At 40.2% G+C, this 7,942-nt stretch overlaps 1 pseudogene; it reads left to right on the top strand.

Annotated features, from left to right (window-relative positions):
- The first annotated feature begins 6,078 nt into the window (after nucleotides 1-6,078).
- LOC118540687 (60 kDa heat shock protein, mitochondrial pseudogene) lies at nucleotides 6,079-7,559 on the top strand (annotated as a pseudogene).
- Nucleotides 7,560-7,942: the final 383 nt, after the last annotated feature.

Below are 7,942 nucleotides of genomic sequence, written 5' to 3'. Positions count from 1 at the left end.
CCCAAAATACTCTGCTTGCGAAACTCCCAAATTATTAAATGTAATTTTAATTATGATTAACTAGCATGGGTAAAATATTCATCACAACAGGAATATAATAATCCAATTACACCTAAAAAACTATTTGACTCAGGTATTTACCTGTCACCGTGCATTTATTTCTAAAGCCTAGTTACCCACCAAAATATTGCTAAGTAATTTTAGCAATTTTCTGTGAACATGACAGAAGTAAGAAACTCCAAATACCATGTCTCTAACCTGCTGCTCATCCTCTTATCTCTGGGTGAGTTTTAATCATTTGCAAGTAATATAATTGTGTATTTACTGTATGTGTATATAAAGAACTATGATCAATGTTAAATTTGAAGGTGAGGGGAAAAAAAATCACCCTTTGGAAATTTTCAAAGAAACTATTTAAGAACTATTTCCACAACTATTAGACCCCTAAGTTTGATGCAGATAGAAAATAGGCCATCTGGGGAGGAGAAAGTTGTATTGATAAGAATTCTTTGATAAGAGCTCTTCCAATATGTGAGCTCTACAGAGAATAGAGTCTGCTGCCTCTTTACCTCAAACTCAGAAGGATAGTTGAAATGATTTCCCTGTAACTCTGCAGAGGAAGACAAAGAGAACCTGTCCTTGACTCAGGCTGGCAAAAGCTAAAGTGGGCTGTGGCAGTCTGAGAGAAATGGCTGCATTAGGACAGGCATGCATTTCTGGCATTAATCAGGACACGGCTTAGGCCAGTATTTCCTCTAAACCAGATTCAGCTGCACAAGAAAGTGTATGTGTATGTGTGTGTGTATGTGTGTGCGTGTCAGAGGTTCTCACTACCCAAGAAAGTGTGTGTGTGTGCGTGTGTGTGCATGTCAGAGGTTCTCACTACCGAAGAAAGTGTGTGTGTGTGTGTGTGTGTGTCAGAGGTTCTCACTACCCAAGAAAGTGTGTGTGTGTGTGTGTGTGTAGATCAGAGGTTCTCACTACTCCTTCCTCAGGTTTGATTAATTTGCAGAGCAACTCACAGAACTCAGAGAAACATTGTACTTACTAGATTACCAATTTATTATAAAAGAATATAACTCAGGAACAGCCAGATGGAAGAGATGCATAGGACAAGATATGTGATAAGGGGCATAGAGCTTCCTTGCTCTCTGGGAGCACCATTCCCCCGTATCTCCATGTGTTCACCAACCCAGCGATCTAAACCCCATCATTGGGTTTCTTATGGAGGCTTTGTTACATAGACATGATTAATTAATCACTGACAATTGGCAACTGAATCGAACTCCAGCCCCTCTACCCTCCTGGGACTGACTGAAAGTTCCAACACTCTAATCACATGGTTGGGTCCCCTCTCAATCTTAGCGTTCCCCCTTAGTATTAACATAACTCATTCACATAAACTCAGATGTAGTTGAATGAGGTTATGAATATTGAGACAACCTTATTGCTCTTATCACTTAGGAAGTTCCAATGGTTTTAGGAGCTCTATGCCAGAAATGGGAACAAAGACCAAATATATATTTCTTTTTTTTTTTTTTTTTTTTTTTAAGATTTTATTTATTTATTTGACAGAGAGAGAGATAGCGAGAGCAGGAACACAAGCAGGGGGAGTGGGAGAGGGAGAAGCAGGCTTCCCGCCGAGCAGGGAGCCCGATGTGGGACTCGATCCCAGGACCCTGGGATCATGACCTGAGCCGAAGGCAGACGCTTAACGACTGAGCCACCCAGGCGCCCCAAGACCAAATATATATTTCTTATTATAAATCACATTATGACAGTGTGTGTCTATCAAAGGATGGAGAAATTCCAGCAGAAAGGAACTGGGATGACGGCCGATTTCTAAAGACTGGGATAAACTGCATCTGCCTAGGTCAAAGAAATTGTAGACAAAGGAGCCTAAAGGGAACCTTTGAATGTCCAGAGGAAAGACTCCTTAACACAGTCAGCTTTAAGTATCTGTGAGGCCCAGGGAATGAGATCTAGCTTCCTGTGGAAAATCTTTTCCTGCTCCTTTCCTATTCTCTTACATTTCTTTTCCATGTACCCTTGATAGAAACCGGCTAATTAGATGAGAGAACAGGGGGCGCCTGGGTGGCTCAGTTGGTTAAGCGTCTGCCTTGGGTTCGGCACCCCTCCCCCACGTGCTCACTCTTTCTGTCTCAAATAAATAAATAAATAAAATCTATAAAAAATATATTAGAGAACAGGAGAAGGAAGAGGAGAAGCACCATGGGGAGAAAGAGACAACAATGGAGTCTTAGCCTTCATTCCAAGTAAGGCTTCTATTGACAACAGGCTTGAGCTAGTTGAGAGGAGGTTTGCCATTAAGATAAGTTCCAAGTTTGCACTAATAATTTGTATTCGAAATTTCAATTTCTTAACTGAGATTATGTTTGTAATATTTAGGAAAGATATTGTTTATTTAGGTACTCAAGGGAGCAGACACCAAGATTATATACATATATTTGGGCAAATTTCTATGAAGAAGAATTGGAGCCAGAGAAGGCTGGGAGAGGCTTCAGACTTGAAAGCAAGGCCTGTCTCCCTGAAGGAGCCAGGGTGAAGGGTCTCAGCCTGCAGAACATCTCTAAGGAAGTTTTTTTCCAGGCAGATGGAAAATCTTTGAGTCAAAGTCGCCCATTAGGGGAGTCCTATATCCTGCATAAGGATAAGATCCCTGATGAGTGCAGCCTCTGGCTATGAGAAGCCTATGGAACTCAGCTGGTGGATTCAAAAGGACTACAGCTGGCAACTATCAGAAAATTAAGCTGTTGGCCACAGTAAGAGATCTGAATGACATATTTTTATAACCATCAAAGTCACATACTTGCTTGAATTTTCACATGGGCAACAGGAAGTGACTCACACCAAACAGATGTTAAAGGAACGGTGGGAGATAAAATGATAAGGTATTTTTATTCTATCAGGAGGCATATGTAATGCAAATACCTGTAGCCTAGACAGCCCCAAGTCTCCCAGCACCCTGTGGTCACTATTTTATTTAACAGAAAAATGAAATGACTCAAGACCCATTCCACATAATAGCTATGTGGTATTGGTTCTAATGCGTTACCTACTCCCTCTGCTCCGACCCCCCAGTAAAGGAGTAAAGGTCAATTTACTTCGTTAATTTGGTGAAAATGATTTGCTGCATATGTGTTCCTGAGTTATTATATCCTATATGCTGCTATTTGGCTTCCACTCTTGTTTCCTGGAGTTTCTAGGACATGATGATACACAGTAATTTACCAGAGCAATTTCTCTTCAAAAGTTTGAAAGTATGTCTCTGGGAGTTGCTGCTTAATTAGTCAATACAACAGCAGAAAATTCCAGTATTTCTAAATTGGTAGATTTGTTTGGAAAACACAGTCATGGCTAGATAACCAAACTACTTTTTGCCATAGCACATCTATGACTTGATGAAGGAAAATGCAAGAATTCTTCCTTACCCCATGCCATACCATAAAATTGGATCTAGACCACAGGTTTTGGTCAAAGCAGAAGGAAACTTTTTTCTCCCCCTAGTAGTCCCTTTCCTTTGCTTTCCTTCTTGACTGACCTTCCTGTTTTCTTTCAAGCTTCCATCTGCCTTTTAATTAAGAGTCAGAATGAACCTTTGACCTATGAAACCTAAAAGGCTTTTTAATTCTAACTCATTTGTTTCCAGACATGAGATTTTTTTAGTAATGAATGCCATTACTAAAATTTAGTTTCTAAAATTTGTCCCAGGAGACCACATTCTGGAGCCCTTTACTTGAAGAGCAGCTGCAGGGCATTATTTTGTTTCTGGCTCAGCCAATCAGCACCCTACCATGGGCAGCTGGCTCCTTCACCTTTTTTTTTTCTTTCTTTCTTTTTTTTGGCTTTCAAAGCTTTAGTCACTTTAAAACCTTAGAAACACAGTTCTGGTCTGGGGGTGGGCTCAACCTCCAGAGTGGCTCTGATCCTACTCCTTCCCCAGGCAGGACAAACCAGACCTCCTTCTCCCTGGCAATGGATGCAAGCTAGGGGTCAAGGCCTGACTGCGGAGGGGGACTTTGGCCCCCAAAAGCTCACCCCAGAAGGAAAGATTTGGGCCACTATAATGAAGGATTAAAGTCTGGGGCTCCCCAGCTTTCGTTCACCCTGCAAGAGGGGCAGGGAAGTGTCAGAGGCTCTTTGGGGGAGGAGGGAGCAAGCACCCACCTCTCCTAGCTGCAGAGAGCAGTGACAGAGGCCAAGAGGAGCTTATCTGTCACCTCAGGTTCTGTCAGCTCCTTTGAGGTGGCTGGGCTGGGGCAAGAAATGGGAGACAGCTGTCTGCCCTGGTCTCAGGCCAAGATGGGAATAGGGCTACTTCAGGAAGGTGGGAAGTTGGAGTGTTTTTGTTTTAAGGACTATTTTCTTTCACTTCTTAAATATATATATATATATATATTATTTTCTTTCACTTAAATATATATATATGCATATATATATGCATATATATGTGTGTGTATATATGTGTGTGTATATGTGTGTGTGTATATATATATATATATATATATATATATATATGGGAAGGGTGGATCGGTGGGCAGCCTGGCTTCCCAGCATCACTCCCTATCGAAGTTCTGACTCAGCAGGAAGTTGACAGCCAAATTCTCTACCCCCGCCCCGCCCCCCACAAGAGAAGTAGGCCTGGATCACCAGGTTATCTGAGAAGCCCAGGGCCTTCAATCTCCTTATAAATTCTTTCTACTGTGGCTTCACCTAGATGTAGTTTATCTGCAGGGCCTCCTTGCCTATGGACCTACCTCACCTTCCACATCTGAGATGTCTGCCAGCTCCCCAGGGGTCTCATTCAGCATCTGGATGAACTGCTCTTGTTGTTGGCTAATCTGCTGCAAAAGCTGAGGGTTCTTCTGGCCAACAGTTGAATGAGGAGATGGGCATGGATTTTAACTCACTACTGACATTCCACAGCAAAAGCCAACTTCATAAGGTAAAAGGGCATAAATGAGCAATGAGCATTTCTCAAGCAAATATTTTTTTGTTTGCTCACTTACATTGGCAGGTATAGGATAATATTTAATGGGTAATATTTTATTCATACATTGTAATATATATTCTGACCAAACTTTTATGTGGAAGGCATGGATCTAAGCATGGGGGAGGCAGCAGTGAATAAACAAAAACAAAAACAAAAAAGGTCCTGTCTTCCTCTTAGGCTTACATATGATTTGGGAAAAAGAAACAATATTTAAATTACGGGAGAAGTACTTTGATGTTTGATGTTTTGATGATTTTATATATATATACACACATACATACACATACACACATTTATTAACAGATTTATAAAATATTGACACTTTGGACTTTAGGAAACAGGCTTTAATGTCATTTGTTAGATAGGTATTAGAAAAATATACATTTACGTAATAATTAGGAAACTAGATTGTACTATAACACAAGGTAGATAAAGCCATTTTAAATCTTTTTTTTAAAAAAACATTGCATGCTTTTCTGCCATGGGAAAAGCTTATTAAAGCTAAATTAATTCTTAATAACAATATATTGTTTGAAATAAAATACAGAGGCCTTCTTAAGGTTGTTGAACAAGGACACTGCTCATCCACTAAAAAGCAGTAGTCGAGTTAAGGTCAGAGGATCTCTTGATTAGTGAATTTAATGAATATTATTTAGGTGAGTTTATATCTTAAGCTTTGAGTGCACAGAAGGCTCTTCACTCTGTTTTTTTAAGTTAAGTCAGTTTCAATTCAGTTTTCAGAAAACTGACAGTAGATAAAAAACTGACTTCTTGGTAGGTCAGGGATAATGCCTAACATATGACTTGTACATTTTATTTGTAGGCGTCATCTGTTCTTAATTTGCAACTATAAATGTTGACCCTATTTTACTCATTAGAAAATTGTGTTCAAATGAATCTACTCTAAGGGCATGAAATAATGTTGATAATATAAATGTGAGATAGATTTTACCCATCTAGGCCTTCTCTTTAAGTGTGTTCAAATTTAAATGAGGATACCTCAGGATTAAATGAATAACAAGGTAAAAAATGGAGTTCTCCTTTTCTCTCCACAAAGGGACTGAATGGCTGCCTGTACACCACAGACATTTTATTACATTTATTACAAACCTTTACCCATAGACCTTTCCCAGATAAGGCCAGTGTCCACTAGTTCCTCATCTCACTTGGGCATATACTAAGGATATAAAATTTGGTGCAGATTCCCAACTCCTAATGCTTCAAAGTGTAGACCTTTTACCCCATGCAAAAGCCATACTATGGGCCAAAGGGGAAAAACCACCATTATTGCGCAGAGCTGGGGAAGTCCCAAAGTAACAAAAGATGGTGTGACTATTGCAAAATCCATGGACTTAAAGGAGAAATATAAAAACACTGGTGCTAAACTTGTTCCAGATATTGCCAGTAACACAAACGAAGAAGCCGAGGATGGTACCACGACTGCTACTCTGCTGGCATACCCTATTGCTAACGAAGGCTTGGGGAGATTCGCAAAGATGCTAATCCAGTGGAAATCAGACGAGGTGTGAGGTTATCTCTTGATGTTATAATTGCTGAACTTAAGAAGCAGTCTAAACTTAGGACAACCCCTATAGACACTGCTCAGGTTGCAATGATTTCTGCAAGTGGAGATAAAGGAATCGGCAACATCATTTCTGATGCAATGAGGAAGGCTAGAACAAAGGGTGCTGTCAGAACAAAGATGGAAAAATACTAAATGAGGAATTAGAGATTATTGAAGGCATGAAGTTTGATTGAGGTGATATTTCTCCATACTTTTTTTAATACACCAGAAGGTCAGAAATGTGAATTCCAAGATGCCTCTGTTCTATTGAATGAAAAGCAAATTTCTAGCATCCAGTATATTGTATCTGCTTCTCAAGTTGCCAGTGTTCACCATAAGCCCTTGGTCATAATTGCTGAAGACGTTGATGGAGAAGGTTACAACTAATAGGTACATTAGTTTTGAATAGGCTAGAAGTTGATCTTCAGGTTATAGAGGTCAAAGCTCTTGGTTTTGGTGAGAATAGAATGAGATTAAAGACATGGCTATTGCTACTGGTAGCATCATGTTTGGAGAAGGATTGACTCTAAATCTTGAAGATGTTCAGCCTCATGACTGAGGAAAAGTTGGAGAATTCATTGTGACCAAAGATGATGCCATGCTCTTGAAAGGAAAATGTGGGAAGGCTCAAATTGAAAACTGTATTCAATAAATCATCAAGCACTTAGATATCACAACTATTAAATATGAAAAGGAAAAACTAAATGATCATCTGGCAAAACTCCCAGACGGAGGAGCTATGCCAAATTCAGTGGGACAAATGGTGTTGAAATGAATGAAAAGAAAGTTAGAGATGTCCTCAATGCTATGAGCTGCAGTTGAAGAAGGCATAGTTCTCGGAGGGGTTTGTGCTCTGCGCCAGTGCATTCCAGCCTTGGACTTAATAACCCCAGCTAATGAAGATCAAAAATCAATATAGAAATTATTAAAAGAACACTTGAGATCCCTGCAATGACCACTGCTGTATTTGGAGATAAGTGAATATGATGGAAAAAGGAATCATGGATCCAGCTATGGTTGAAAGAACTGTTTTTTTTTTTTTTTTTTTTTTAAAGATTTTATTTACTTGTTTGAGAGAGAGAGAGAGAGAGAGAGCACATGAGAGGGGGGAGAGTCAGAGGGAGAAGCAGACTCCCTGCTGAGTAGGGAGCCCGATGCGGGACTCGATCCTGGGACTCCAGGATCATGACCTGAGCCGAAGGCAGTCGCCCAACCAACTGAGCCACCCAGGCACCTGAAAGAACTGTTTTATTGGATGCTGCTGGAGTAGCCACTCTGTTAACTATCGCAGAAATTGTAGTCACAGAAATTCTCAAAGAAGAGAAGGACCCTGGAATAGGTAGAATGCGTGGAATGGCAGGTGG

This window comes from Halichoerus grypus, chromosome 6 (assembly GCF_964656455.1).
Source record: "Halichoerus grypus chromosome 6, mHalGry1.hap1.1, whole genome shotgun sequence".
Taxonomy (NCBI): Eukaryota; Metazoa; Chordata; class Mammalia; order Carnivora; family Phocidae; genus Halichoerus; species Halichoerus grypus.
This window is presented reverse-complemented; position numbering and strand designations above follow the sequence as displayed.